The sequence below is a fragment of the Cryptotermes secundus genome, unplaced genomic scaffold (assembly GCF_002891405.2).
Source record: "Cryptotermes secundus unplaced genomic scaffold, Csec_1.0 scaffold1678, whole genome shotgun sequence".
NCBI classification, from domain to species: domain Eukaryota; kingdom Metazoa; phylum Arthropoda; class Insecta; order Blattodea; family Kalotermitidae; genus Cryptotermes; species Cryptotermes secundus.
The window spans coordinates 495806-511188 of NW_019742005.1; the positions used below are offsets into that span (position 1 = coordinate 495806).

Consider the following 15383-nt stretch of genomic DNA (forward strand, 5'->3'; position numbering starts at 1 on the left):
TACTTCCTAGGAAAAGAGCTTAATTGAGCATTTTTATAAAGGAGCGCATAGAATGAGTGCTGAAGTGGTCTTTTCCAGCAGCAGGTCTGAAATCTGGGACTACTGAAGTGATCTAAAAAAAAATCTATATTGCGCGTCTAGACTAGAAGTTGTTGAACTCATATTTATTAAACTACTTTCCTTCTTTTCTGAAAATGTAAGTAAGCTTATGAGATCATTTTGCTGTCTGTGTGTGTTTATGTGTGTCTGTGTCTTTCCCGCCACCTAACAACTTTCGAACGCAATATCAGTCTCTATGAAAACTGGTATGAATATCATGCCACCTGAGGCCATGTCAACGGTTCACTTCAATAATTCCTTCCATCAGTAATACCAATATTGACACTTCTCAAATGCATGAAGTCATAACCTTAATAGAATTTGAATAACTCAACTGATCATCGGAAGTCTTGGTATTTATATCATGTTACCTGAGGACATCTCAACGACGTACTTCATAAGTTCTTGCCATCAGTAACACCAACATTACATCCTTCCAAATTGTTGAGGCAATAACCTTAGTATTACTTGAATGTCTGAACCGACCGTCATGAAACTTGGTACGAACAGTGCATTATATCATCTGAGGCTCTCTCAACGGGTTCTTTCATAAGTCCCTCTCCTCAGTAATACCATCACTGCAGCCTGCAAATTGCACTGTTTTATTGGCTTCACAACGCATGCGTACTGATGTTTTCTAACATGTATCAAATACGCAAATTGTAGTGCCAGGAAAGTAGAAGAGATTTAGTACCAGAACGTCTCATTCAGTTTCGTATCAGTCCAATGTACCATCTGCTTTACATGAAACTCATCTAGGCCTTTATAAGTTATTTATAAAATGGCTGACCTCTCAAAGGATTGCAAATTGTGGCGAACAATGTAAGTCACAAATCTTTGACCATGCTGTCCTTCTATAGAGCGGATTCCCATTTTTCCCGTTTATGTACTTTTGCCTAAATTTCTTCACGTTCAGTCCCCGTAGATTATTCTATGGACATAATATTTTGTAGTCGTCTGCCAAAACTATCCATTCGACATGCAGTGTTAGGTTTCTCAACATAGGTTTTATATTTTTTTAGCCTCAGTTCCAAACCCCAACCTGGAGATAAGGGGATATTTTTCATATAATCTCTATCCTTCCACGTGTCTAGCTTGTGTGTCGCTACCATGAGTTTACACTCCGCTAGCACAGCTGTTCAATAAGAGCACGAAAACGTCCGCACCACGTTAAGGTAGTGGCCCAGGGGAAGCTACAAGGGATGGACTAAAATATGGAAGCACCCAACAAAAAACACATTACCGTGACTACGAGTAATATGGTGTAGGACAAACTCTGGCTTGCAGAACTGCTTGTAGTCTCCTTGGAATGGATAAATAGGGGTCCTGTATGATTTGCAAGGGAATCTTGTACCATTCTTCCTGAAAAACATGGTAAGTTCTGTTATCGATGATCGAGGTGGATAGCGCGCATGCAGATTGCGCTCCAAAACAGACCACAAAGGCTCAATAATATTGATATCTGGCGATTGTGGGGGCCGTGGCAGATGTCACACTTCATCTTAGTGCTCAGAAAACAAGTCCTGGACGATATGAGCTAGGTGAACACAGGCATTGTTGGCTTGATAAATGGCATCATCATTAAGGAACAAAGTTTGCACCATTGGATGGACCTGGTAGCCCAAAATGGTCACATAGTCGTTGGCAGTTACGTGACCGTGCAGGGTAATGATGGGTCCGACAGAATACCACGATATGGCTGCCCATACCATGATCGACCCCCCGCCATGTTTCACTCTTGGAAGCAAACAATCTGGATCGTAAGATTTGGATGGCGTTCTCCACACGTAAACTCGGCCAGAAGTCGGAAACAGTGTGAAGGTGGACTCATCCGACCAAATGACCATCTTCCATTGCTCCATAGTCCAGGGTTTATGACTTTGGCACCACACTGTCCTCTTATTGGCATTTTGATCACCGATGAGTGGCTTTGGAATTGCAGCTCGTCCAGAAGTACCCTGCTTGTGGAGTTCCCTTCGTACTGTTTTGGTGCCGACAGGGTTTATGAGCGTGACATTCAGTTCAGCAGTCACTTTTGCAACTGTAGTCTTCTTATTTTTCGTCACGATCCTACGCAATGTTCGTCTGTCTCGATCGCTCAACACACATTTCCGTCCACGCTGGTGTTTATCGGATGCGGGTTTTTCAGTCCTCCTGTATGCGGTCATAATCTTGGATACTGTGCCTCGCGAAACACCAAAAACCTCGGCTACCTTGGTTACGGAAGCACCCACCATATGGGCCCCAACAATTTGCCCGCGTTCGAATTCTATTAGCTCTGACGTTATGCACAAAAAATTGCACAGAACATTGTCTCGACAACAAGTGAAGTTGCAACGTATTGTGGAGGTTGTACGGGTAGTGGTGTTGAGCAAATACGACAGCGTGACCTACAAACGTCGCTAAAATAAACACTTCAATTCAGGCATGCGTTTCACGAGGTGTTTCCATATTTTTGTCCATCCCCTGTACAGTGAATATTTACTGAAATATAAATAAGAATTTTATCGCAGTTTGAGTTGAAATATCGGTATTGGTGTTAGCTTTTCAACAATAGATTTGTATCTGCAGTCCTAGATCCGGTTCTACAGAGCTTCCCGTAAGTTCCAAGTCATCCTGTGTGGATGTGAGGCCTTAGCTTATTTAAGATTACGTCACTTAGGTCAGTACTTTATGGAACCAAGTGACTATTTCGACGCCCCCACGTACAAAATCCTACGCTTCATTCGAAACGCAGGATTGTTGAGGAGATAATCAAAAGGGGAAGCACAATAGATCACTATAGGTCGCGGTGGAAGGGCCGAGATGGTCCACCCCTTATTCATTCATTCATTCAAGTTCCAAGTCATAGGAATATTGGAGTTTTGAAACAGCTGTTCGAAGACACTCCCAATATATCCACAGTTCACACCGATGTATAATTGCAAACGCTCTTGGCATTCCAAGGAGCGGCTTGAATTACTTTTGGCGTAATTTTACTGCATACAGTGGCAATTCAATCTTAAAAGTGCTACTACCTATGGGCCCAGACCTACGGGACATCCGGTATATCAGGAGTTGCCAACTGTTTTTGGCTGCTGGTACGTAGAAAATTATTTCAATTCAAAACGGGCAGCACGCAAGAAAGTAGTGGCAATGCTGTTCTTAACTAAAGCAAACCAAGCATAAAAAGTACCGTTACCGCGTCTACAGAACCATTAATACATCATATAAACATTTTCCTGTTCCTTCTTACTCCGTGCCACAGTACGAAGCGACCAAAAACATTTATTTAAACATCCTCCCCCACTTGCAAAATTTTTCATTTAAAAGTTTGAGTCTCTAAAATTTGGTACTGATCCGTAACTACTTTTCAAAAATTTATCTTGCGAAATATTTGTTTCATTTCAAAATTCAAATTGAGTTTATATTTTGAGCCACTTTGCTCACCGCAAAAATGATACTTGATATTGCTTTCCCTCCAGCAGCACACTGAAATCTGGGGCATGCGATGAAGACTCAACTCCGAAGTACCTGTTCAGAAGAGGATCTGCGAGTCTTGCTCTATTTTGTGATGAGCTTTGGTTCATACTTGACAGCAGTGCCTCACGGAGACAGGTCGAACAGAAACAACTGCTGATCCTCAGTGCGGTCCCTCGTGGGAGATTCTTTATTCCTTCGGCTAGCTTCCACAAGTTCTTTTCCTTTGAATAGGATTGCAGCACAATATGACTTTGAAGATTTATTGTTTCACGTTCACGCCCGCCGACATCCTCTTGAAAACACTTTTCATTTAATGTTGATATTTCTGAGATAGCAATTGCATTAAAACGTCTGACTACAAATGTTGTCGCCGATTTAGCTCCTGAGACCGCATTTGGAATTATTAATGTAGGTTTTCAATATGACCCACAAAGTGTCGTCGTTCGAAATTCTCTTCACTGCCAGCTTCAGACTTGCCTGTCATTAGATGTGGAAAATGAAGTAGTGTTCTGTTTTTTATATTACATATCCATAAAAAAAAACTCCTTGGTTTTAGTCCGCAAGCAAACTATACCGACCGAGGGACCGCCGCTTGTCGGCGAAGTTAGTGCCAACTTTAGCGGGTAGAGCATGCCGCGTGGTCAGCGCAATGAATCCCCAAGGCCGTTAATTTCGGTTTTCTAGACCGGAGCCCACTATTTCCTTGAAATAGCTCCTCTGTTTTCATTACACATCCTTAACTTCAGTTTATGTGCAAATGCTGGCACTGAACTTGTCATTTCAGCAATGTATCTACGTTTCTCTTAGCAAGGTTTGATTAGATATGTGAGGAGCGGTATATCAAGCAACCAACATTGGTCAGCCAGTTGCTCTTATTTCTCAATTCCTGATTCCAGGAATTCTTGAGTCTGTAACGAGTTCCAGGATTCTTGAAAGAAGTGTGTACGTACCCAGCCAACGGACTTCGGTGCGAAATATCAAAAGGGAGTACTCTCATTCGAAGCATTCTATGGAGAGTTTGAAAACGCTTATTTTTTAAGGAACGAATGGAAATCATTACTCTATTTACTACTTTCATCAGATGTTTAAAATTTACATCTTCTACACACAGAGCTTCTTGGTGAATAACACAGCGGTATGAGATGATTAGTCCTTTCTGAACAGACCTACTAACCCATTTCTGCTACCTACCATTGCAGATGCTCCGTCTGTTGTTATGGGCACGAGGTTTTGAAGCGGTGAACTCATACCAGAAGCATGAAATTTGAAAACATGATAAATATCTTCTCTCTCGTTTGGCATTTCAGAGGAGGAATATAAGCATTTCTTCCTTCGTTGCATTATCACCGAAGACCGTTGTAACTATTACTATCAATTGGGCAGTAACAGCCACACTTGTAGACTCGTCAAACTGCAGTGATTAGATGTCGCATGTTTTGGGGCCATCCACTAGCTGATCTAGAACACTATGAGAAATGGATTCTATTCTTTTCATTATTGTGTTGGGTGACAGTATAACATCTTCAATCGACAACACCATTTCCGATGTTTTTCTAAAACATTCAAGCAGACATTCGACTGCTGACAACAGCGCATCATTGACCACTTCTCTGTCCTAAAAAATTTTGCTTCGTTTGAAAGAACGTGAGTGACTTTGTAATATTAACTAACATTTTTTTTTTTATTGTGGGAGACGTCTAGTAAAGGCAGACGCTTGAAACGAGAGTCCACGTTTTAGGTCAAGCATTTTTTTTTCCTTTCCTTACAACAGAACTGGAACAGAATTTCGTGTCAGAATCTTTGACGTTAGTTTTAAACTGTCGCTGGACATTGTACTGCTCGGCTCATGAAACTATAGAGCAGCCCATCAGACACATTTACGTCCCCTTAAACGAAACTGTTCCATTCCATGCTGAAATGTACATTTCTTTGGAGATTCCGGTACACTCATTTGGCGTAAACAGCAAGGTAACATTGATACAGTTTATGACTAACATTATCAAGGGGCCGCGCCATAGCTCAAGCGGTTAGTCGCTGGCTTCCCACCGCTGCGGCCCGGATTCGATCCCGGGTCTGGTCAAGTGGGATTTGTGGAGGACAAAGTGGCGCTGGGGCAGGTGTTCTGCGAGTACTTCGGTTTCCCCTGCCAATCTTCATTCCACCAATTGCTCCACAATCACCATCACCTATCATCTGGGGCTGGTACAATAGGCCATAAATGGCCGCAGTGCAAGGGACTTAGTCCCACCCCAGTCCCACCCCACTAGCAATAAAGAAAAACATTTTCAAGACTTTCCTTTGACTTTGATGGAAAATTTTACACCCGATAATAACGAATGTTTAAGAGGCGGTTTGCAATAGTTATATTACGCCAAAACGATCTCAGAATGCTACTGACAAGGCCAGACTGAAACTACAAAGGATCGCTTCTGAAAACTACCGGCAGAGGTGGGGAACGAGCTACTCTACAGGCGAATGCTTATTTCTGTATCATAGATCAGACCTTGGGTAGTTTGGGAAGGTGCTTAAGACAAGGGTAAAAACACTTCGGTAAATTAAATAGAAGGAAATTATCGCTTGCGGTCGATTTGCTTCAGAGTTCAAAATGTATTATGAAATTTGTAAAAGGCCGTAGCATGCATCCAAAAAGTCTTTCACAGGCGCCGAGGTGCCCGTGGGTATGTTTTCAGTAATCGCTGTTTTATACGAAGACGAATGAAATATGAAAAATCACGGAACACCTATTTTGAACCCCCATGTGCGTATTTTTTCACTGGATTATATATTCCTGCTCTTGTTCGACTTATTTAGATTGTTTAAAATACTGTGACGCATTGCGCTATGGAGGGTACACCTCCGCCCCCGCCAGCGGGGACGTGCCGAGCGGAGCCAAAGCGAGCCGAGTCCAAGCACACCGGTCGCTATGCAAAGCGAGTAAACAGCGGTTGCTAAGCAAAGCGAGTAAACAGTGGTTGCTAGAAACGATGGTAATAAACAGCGGTACCCATTACGTAACACGGGACGCCGCAGTTGCCGCGTAGCCGTGAACAACTCCCGAAGGCGTTGCTAGGCTATCGGTAAATAGGCAACTAGGCAACAAGGAAGCAAGGCATTTTCCCGTTGTCCGGCTGAGGGTTTATAAGAGAACTACACTGCCTACGGAGTCAGTTAGAGTGTAGCAGCCGCCGAAGGCAGTTGGAATATAGCAGCCGTCGCGGAAAGAAGAACCAGACGCGTGAAATAATTTGTGATAACTGAGAAAGTAATTGGGAGTGTGTGACACAGTGACACTTGTATAATTCCCGTATCCTACGGTGAATACGTGTAGACTACTGAAGATAGAGTGAACAGATTATTGCTAATAGGGTTATAAAGTGTGAAACCCTGCAACAGTGTTGTAATTAATTGTAGCCAAGACTTTTAGGTTGTTAAATAAACCAATTAACAATCAGAACAGCGTCTTCAGTAGCGAAACACGTTACATTTGGTGTCAGAAGTGCGAATTGTGCAAAAGAAAGCCAACGTTTATTCATTTCTCTCTTGGAATTTTCTTTGAAAACAATGGCATCGAGAGATGACGATAAACAAAATATCCCTGAACTTATATACGACGTAGGGGCTAATGTAAGGTACAGGAAAGGCAGATTCTTAGGAAAGGGTGGTTTTGCGAAGTGTTACGAGATAACTGATATGAAGACCGGCAATGTGTATGCTGGTAAAATTGTCTCCAAGAATATGATTATCAATCCAAATCACAAGGAGAATTTGACGCAGGAAATAGCTATTCATCGAAGTTTAAACCATAAAAATGTGGTGGGATTCCACGGATTTTTTGAGGATAATCAGAATGTCTATATTGTGTTGGAACTTTGCAGGAGAAGATCAATGATGGTGTTACACAAACGCAGAAAAGCTTTAAATGAGGCTGAAGTCCGATATTATATGCGTCAAATACTGCTTGGTGTTATTTATCTCCATGAACAGAGGATTATCCATCGTGATCTCAAACTTGGGAATTTATTTCTTAATGATGACTTGGAAGTGAAGATTGGAGATTTTGGTTTTGCTGCTAAGATTGAATTTGATGGAGAGAGGAAAAGGACAGTTTGTGGTACACCCAACTACATTGCTCCAGAAGTCGTGACGAAGAATGGGCATAGCTTTGAGGCGGACATCTGGTCAATTGGCTGTATTTTGTACACACTGTTGATTGGAAAGCCACCATTTGAGACTAATTCGGTACCAGAGACATATTCTCGGATAAAGAGGTGTGAATATAAGATACCAGCATCCTCACAGATATCAAGTTCTGCCATTAAGATGATCCGAGCAACACTCCAGCTGGATCCCCAGTGCCGACCAAAGGCGGAGGAACTTCTCAACAGTGAATTTTTCACATCTGGTTACATTCCATCCCAGTTGCCTGTGTCCTGTTTGACTGTGGCCCCAAGAGCAGATAAACTGGAGAAGGCTGTGAGCAGGAAACATCTTAAAGTCAGCACCATTAGTGAAGTGGGTACAGGTGGTTCAAGTCGAAAGAAAAATACCGGATCCAGTCATCCCAGTGGCAGCCTTGCTCGACCCAATAGTGATCAGCGTGACAGTCCAGCAACTGACTCTCAACACCATCTTCTCACCCTAAGAAAGCAGTTTTATTCTCTGCTCAAATCAAACCCTAACAGAGAGACCGGAGTGTTAGGACACTGACCCAGCTGCTCAGCCTCTTGTTTGGATTAATAAGTTGTTACTGCTGCTGCTGCTACTACTACTACTGCCGCCGCCTAGCTGCTACTGATGACGTAGATGAGGCACTGGTATGAAATTATAGTTAACCATTTTTCTGACAGTGCTACTGAGTCTTCGTTCACTGGTTACCATATTGCTCTATAGCAAGGGTCTCCAAACTACGGCCCGCGATGTGATTGTGTTTAAAATATATTGATATTACACGATATTTTAATATTAATATTGTGACGTGTTGCGCTATATATGATGCCCCTCCCCCACCCCGCCAGCCGTGACGCGCCGAGCGGAGCCGAAGTTAGCCGAGTCCCAGCATCCTGGTAGCTATGCAACGCGAGTCAACAGCGGTGACTTCATCAAGGGATACCGCGGTTGCTAGTCAGCAGTAAACAACTCCGGACAACTTTGCTAGCAACACGGCACCACAGAACAATGGTGCCTATTACGTGGCTGTTTTCTGTGTTGTCCGGAACGGGGCTAGATACGAAGCAGCGAAGGCTATTCACAGCCAGTTTCTAGTTACTTCACAGTTCGCAAGTTACGAGTTAGGGACGCATATGCGAGAATCAGTGACAGTTCATGATAACCGAGTAATAATTGGGAGTGTGTGATACAGTTGCACTTGTATACCTCCCGCGTGATAAAAATGTGTATACTGACAATAGAGTGGTTTGATTTGCGAATAGGGTTATAAATTGTGAAACCCCGCAACATTGTCATAATTAACTGTAGCCGTTACTTGTAGGTTGTTGAATAAACCAATTAACAATCCGAACGGCGTGTTCAGTGACGATACACATTACATTGGTGTCAGAAGTGGGATCAGTCGCTATACACGTTACAATATTATTCACAATTTTAGATTTGAAAGAACAATTTCTGAAGCCATTTGCTGATTTGGATGCGAGTGCTCAGGAAATTAGATTGTTTCAAAATCCGTTTGACTGTGATGCTGCAGATGTCCCAAGTCAAATTCAAATTGAACTTCAGGAAAATTATCATATTAAAGACAAATACAAGGAAGGAAATTTGATCGAATTTTATAAATTTCTGAACTCTGAACAATTTCCAAATTTAAAGAAATTTGCTTGTAAATTTATCTCCATTTTTGGGACGACATATCTGTGTGAACAAATTTTTCCCCAGATCAAGTACAAGTCGAAAGACAGGGCAAATTTATCCGATGAACATTTAAAGTCGCTACTTGTGATTAGCATTTCAAAATTTGAACCTCAATTTAATCAGATTTTAAGAATGCAAAAAGAGTTCCATCATTCACATTAATTGTTTTATTATAATTTGTGATGAAAATATGAGCATTGCTGCTACTGTCTGTTGTCATTAATAAACGATAATTTATTCTCACGTATTTTGTTTATAAAATTCTGTGCTTTCAATAAAACTCATATACCTAGAGTTATTAATTTCTCATTTTATCCGGCCCATTGAAAGTGCTGAATTACCTAATGTGGCCCGCGTTTCAAAAAGTTTGGAGACCCTTGCTCTATAGGCATGTGCTCAAACATGGCAGCATAATTTGTTATGGCCTCATGGAACGTGATTCGTTTCCAACTAATAGCGTTTAGCAATAAGATATTTTGCCCATCTTTGCTTGGTAGAAAAATGTCATCTTTGGAGTCTTTCCTTGAATTTAATGCCTTCATGTTTAACCCCTGAACACAACCTTTGTGTCTTACTACCCACTGTAACCTACAGCAAGGTGTCTGTGTCCTTTACTGAAACACCTGTGCCTATCTGTGGAGACAGCCCTTCCACTTGCTCTAAAATGCCTGCACTCCACACACCACCACCACCACCACCAGCGAGCAGTTTTGCAAAAGAAAAAAAGCTTCTTTCCCTTGAGCCTTGTAAATTTTAATTCTTCTGATGGAGAACTGAGATGCATCAAAGTTCTTCCTGAAAGCCTAGACAAGACATTCTCTACTGAAATAATTTACTTTGGCAATAGTCACAGAATTGACACAAGGAAAAGAAAACTTTATGAAGATGTTAAAAAAAAGGAGAGCACATTTTATAAATTAAAAAAAAACACAAGGGAAAAATTTGGTAAATATCTGTGCTTTGGATAGTGGTACACTGTCGAGAAACATTCATCCTAGTTGTCTATTGCAGCTGCCAGGTTATTGGCAGCAACTATTAGCAATTGCAGACAGAAGCATAAGATCAGGAAATGGACATTTGAAGGCAAGTCTTATTATAATGAAATATATTTCCAATGTTCTTCTCCAGACACTCATCACCCTACCATTTTTAAGACAGACATCATTGCCCGTGTGCTTGGTGCACTCGTACACTTTGTGCAGAAAATGTCTTGTAACGTTCATTCCTGCATTCTGGTGTCTGAGGAAATGTAAATTGGGGAAAATGTATGCCCTAATCAGAAATTTTCTACATTGAGGGTTTTGAGGATCTTGAAAGTCAGGGCTGGTCATGCAACATTGAAAATCATGCTCTGAATTTTATGGTCAGTGGCCTGCATCAAAAGTGGTTTATTGCTTTAGTCCTTGAAGCAAGAAGGCTGACACGATTACGCAATTTTTTCAAGAGTTTCTTGATGTCTGCCACAGTGCTGGACTGTATATTTTTGCCACTGTCTGTGATATGGGTATCAACAATGTCAAGACCTTGAAACTGTGGGAACATCCCACATTATCGCACATTTTCTGCAACGCACACTCTTCACATCACTTTTCACCATCACGCACGCTAACCAATCGAATTGCTCCAAACGTTTGCATTTATACTGCGCTCACTATTAGCCCCGCATCTACATCATCACGCGCGCTAGCCAATCAGCGCCCTGCAAATTCTTCCTCCTCAATTTGAAGTTTCGCTCCACCCACCGAGCAGTGAATAAAAAGGAGCAGCCGCAAACTGGCAGCATCAGTTTGACTTCACTCTATGAACAAGCCACACTCAAGCAACATCAGCCAGCAGACTTCGTCGCCAGCACTCGGTCTTCGGAGGCATCGGCAGGCTGCGCCAGGCACGACTGCCTCGGCCCTCCGGCTCTCTCACACCCGACACACTGGGGCACCTCACCTGGACTCGCCGGTGGTCATGTCCCTGTCCAACCACTGGGCATCTGGTGTAGCCACTGCCTCATCACTCCTACGACCGCGCTCAACGACCAGCCTTTCATCAGCAGCCGCCGCGCTGCAATCAAGCAACCTCCACCATCTGCCGCCCCGCAATCAAGCAACGGTCACATTGCAGCCAGTCCACTCACCGCAACTAACCTCTCTCCCTACCGGCGTATGCCGCACTACCTCACTGGTCAAGCATCTCAGCAATCACGGTCCTTTTCAGGACCAACAAACTGTTCCGAAGAAGTGGGTTGTCATAGGAGTAATGACGAAACTACATAAAACCCCACAAAACTATTGGGGTTTCTGAAATGAAACCATTCTTCAAAAATCACAACAAAGAAGTTGCTGCATTATTTGATCCTCCAACCTCCTGAAATGTACCAGGAACCTCAAAATTACTGAGCTTTTGGATTTTGTCCATTTTCTGGAATTCTAAAAAGCTAGAGAATGCAATGCTTCAGAAACTGGTTTTGTTTCCATCCTGAGGCATATGGAGAAACACCTACTCTTCTGGATTAGCTCTTTCTGATGGTGTCTCACCCTCACCTGAGGACCAAAACAGACCCACTTTCCGAAATATTGTGTTTTCCAGTTTTTTGGAGTATAGGATGATGGACACAGTCTATCAATTAGAAGTCCAAGAAATTGTTACTATTTTTTCAGTTCTTTTTTCATCATAACATACTTTTATATCAATACATATTTTCTTGTCAGTAATAAATTTTGAAAATTGTATTGCAATAATTTAATATCAGTTTACTTATTTTAAACCACAATTCAAAGTATTACAAACATTCATGCATTTTTTTAATTATATTAATTTCTGAACATAAAATAACAACCATAATAGCCTTAGAATGATTTCGGCCTTTAATATCTGAGAACTTTAATATCTCGGTGGTAGATGTAGGTTTGTGTGGTATCAAATTCTTCCATTGTGACTACAACCTACACTTAGTATAAGTTTCTTAGTGTTGCAGCTATATACTGTGGGGGCTTTCTTTGGCATAGAAAAATGTATAATGTACTCCTACCCTTTCCTTCTTGTTCTTGCTAACAGCAATCTACCAAACATCTAAAACAACATGCACAGGAAGAGTTCTGTCTTCTAGAATGTCATGCTGTGTATTCTGGTAAAAAAGTCTACCAATGTTTAGAGCAACATATTGCCTCTGTCTTCAGGATTGAAGGGTAAACAATGCAAAGAAACAGCAAGAAGGAAGCAGCAAGCACAGTCTAAATATATCAACTACATCTTCAGGATCAAAATCTAAAAGCCAAACATATATGTTCATTTTTAAAAAGCATAAAAGCATTATAGATCCAACTGGTAAGCCCAGTTCAGTCAAAGAACACCATATCATGACACATTTCTGACAGCCATTCCGTCAGCAGCCTAAACTTGTAGTCTCTGGACGCACTGTACTGACATGTCACTTCTCGCATTCACAAGGCAATCAAGGACAAGATACCCCACAAAACATGAAATAAAAGTGATTTTTCTGGTGGAGGAATTGCTCCATGCAGTCCTAACATCAGCACTAAATGGGGGAGAGTGAGAACCTTCATACCACAGCTATTTTACCAAGTGTACCCAGTTGATAGGAGACTAAGTGGGCCCTAGAGCTGGTCTGGACACGCCGGTGAGGAGATCCTACTTGCCTTGACGAGTGAGTCGGGCAGGAGCACACCACATGGCAGCAGAGTAATACAAAACATGAAAGAAAGAAGAAAGGTATCCATCCATATGAACAGCGTGACAGCAATCAGAAGGTTGATTCATGATATCTAGGAAACTGTTCAAAGGTCTGCATTGTCCACAGGTGTGGTTTGGTTAATGCTTTTCAGCATACTGAGCACTAACACACTGGAATTTAAGTGCTAAGTATTGATGAAATTAGAATTGATGTTGCGGCTGGTAATATTTAAGAATGATGCTGGTAGTTAATGATCGGTTACAATGCAGTAAGAATAGTGAGCTCACAAGTCTACGTTTCTTCTTATAAAAAGAAAGTAGGCTGAAACCATGAGTTACAATAAAAGAACATCACGAATTTAGCAAATTTACTACTTCTTCAGCAAATATCAGAGGTTTGAGGTTCTCATGACAATGACTATGACAGGCACTGTCTTCTGGAAAGTGACAGCAATATACTATTCTGGAAGAAGTTTATTAACATTCCTCTGAGTCACAGAAGGACATCTACAGGCTAGATGGCATCACATCTGAGAGGACAATACTCTTCCAACACAATCTAAATTTTGACATAATCTTGACAATGAATAAATAACTGGGTTAACTGGTAATTATAAGAGAGGTGGAAAATTGTTAGTGACAGATTGTGGGGTGCGTAACATTTGTTTAAGTATCTACTCTGTGGAGGCAGGAGTGTGCAGTTGGCACTGTGACTAGCTACAGGCTGCACTGCAAGGGGTCAGAGTCAAGGAGTCAGAGGGGTGAGATCGGTCTTCTCTCCACACCATCCAAAGCAGTTCTGGGGCCCACCAAGTCTCTTATCCAGTGGGTACTGGGAGCTCTTTCTATGTGGGTAAAGTAGTTGGGGTGTAAAGCTGACCACACACTTCCAACTAGTGCTGAGGTCAAGAACACATGGATCTATACATTCACTCCTCATATGCCTTTGTGGTGTAACACTTAATTAGCTAAGGACAGGGACAACTTTTTTTATGGAGTCCATGTTAATGATTCAGTGCACCACAACATCTATTGTCCATACATTTAGTTAAAAGCATGTTTGATGATCCACATTGCCAAGAATTTCATTTTCTCAGTATTACTGATACTGTTACACCCTATGTGAAAACTCAGCTCTTAGCTTTGTAATACTAGAGGCTTTAAAATTCCCCATTTCTGGTCAGTAAAGGTTAATACTGCAGTTATCACCTGTAATTATTCAAGCATTCACACATGTACACTCATGAAGCCAGATACAATCCTGAACATGAAACTACAACAATAGAGACTACCTCTCTATTCCATCACGGAATTTCACAGCAGAAATATACCACAGTGCTATGTGTCCATGACCAGTCTGACGAGATCACTAGGCAAGTAAAGTACAGGGAAACCTACACTTCAAAATTCCGGAGGACCATGTGAAACAAACAGAAAAATTGAGGAAATTGTAGAAAGAGGGAAAATACCAATGTTACAACACAAAGAAAACTGTCATCTTCTTTATACTGTAACTCTGGAGAATCATTAAATATACATGTGTGAACACTTACCTACTTACTCATGGAGTTGAGTCCTTCTTGAGGAGCCACCAATTCTGCAGCTACTCAAGAATTTCCCAGCATTTTTTGGAACCCGAAGGTTCATCACCATGTTCACAAGAGTCCTCCACTGGTCCCTATCCTAAGCCAGATTTATCCAATCCATACCATCCCATCCTATCTCTCAAAGATCCATTCTAATATTGTCCACCCACCTACGCCTCGGTCGTCCCTGTGGTCTCTTTCATTCCAACTTTCTCACCAATATCCTATACGCATTCCTTGTCTCCCCATTCGTGCTACATGACCTGCCCACCTCATCCTCCTTGACTTGATCATTCTAATTATACTTGTGAGCTGACACTCCCCCTTTTACCTTTCCTCCTGCCGGGGGGGGGGCGCTTCCGTCTCCTAGTTCTCGTTGTTGCGTCTAATTACCTCCCCGAGATACAAGGGATGTCCAAGCAGTACAAAAGTTTAATATAACAAGTATAATATGGTACAGTACAATAAATCTCGGGACAGTACAAAGAATAGATCACAATAGTTCAGCTAACATTTTTAGCTTGCCTACAATAACTCTCAGGACAGTACAAGTAATAGATCACAATAGTTCAGCTAACACTTTTAGCTTGCCTACAATAACTCTCAGGACAGTACAAATAATAGATCACAATAGTTCAGCTAACACTTTTAGCTTGCCTACAATAACTCTCAGGACAGTACAAATAA

The 15383-nt window shown here is 41.7% G+C and overlaps 1 pseudogene; it reads left to right on the forward strand.

Annotated features, from left to right (window-relative positions):
* The first annotated feature begins 7065 nt into the window (after positions 1–7065).
* Positions 7066–8356, forward strand: LOC111872995 (annotated as a pseudogene).
* Positions 8357–15383: the final 7027 nt, after the last annotated feature.